This window comes from Sinocyclocheilus rhinocerous, unplaced genomic scaffold (genome assembly GCF_001515625.1).
Source record: "Sinocyclocheilus rhinocerous isolate Xijiao unplaced genomic scaffold, SAMN03320098_v1.1 scaffold1296, whole genome shotgun sequence".
Classification (NCBI taxonomy): domain Eukaryota; kingdom Metazoa; phylum Chordata; class Actinopteri; order Cypriniformes; family Cyprinidae; genus Sinocyclocheilus; species Sinocyclocheilus rhinocerous.
Genome location: NW_015659405.1, coordinates 882,972 through 883,226, shown reverse-complemented (window position 1 = coordinate 883,226; position 255 = coordinate 882,972). Strand labels below are relative to the sequence as shown.

General features: G+C 43.5%; 1 protein-coding gene across 1 annotated transcript in view; it reads left to right on the top strand.

Moving 5' to 3' along the window:
• LOC107723841 (interleukin-12 receptor subunit beta-1-like) overlaps nt 1-255 on the top strand; it is a 14,489-nt gene that overhangs the window by 7,408 nt on the left and 6,826 nt on the right. The gene's annotated exons all lie outside the window — the stretch shown is intronic.

Below are 255 nucleotides of genomic sequence, written 5' to 3'. Positions count from 1 at the left end.
TTTCGTTGTGAAAGCTAAACTACTTTGTTTGGCCTTCCAAAAGAGGACACGACTAGAAATCAGTGGTTAAGTTGTATTTACAACACTGTTCCAGAACAAAATATTCAGAATATTCAGATGTGTGCAGCGCATTTTATGGAGGACTGTTTACTGATCCTGGTAGAGTAGCCGGCTGTTCGTCTGTGGCACAAAGGCTGTTTCTGTAAAGTGGGGCAGTTCCAACTTTGCAAGGACAGTCTGGCGCTTCTGACTCAC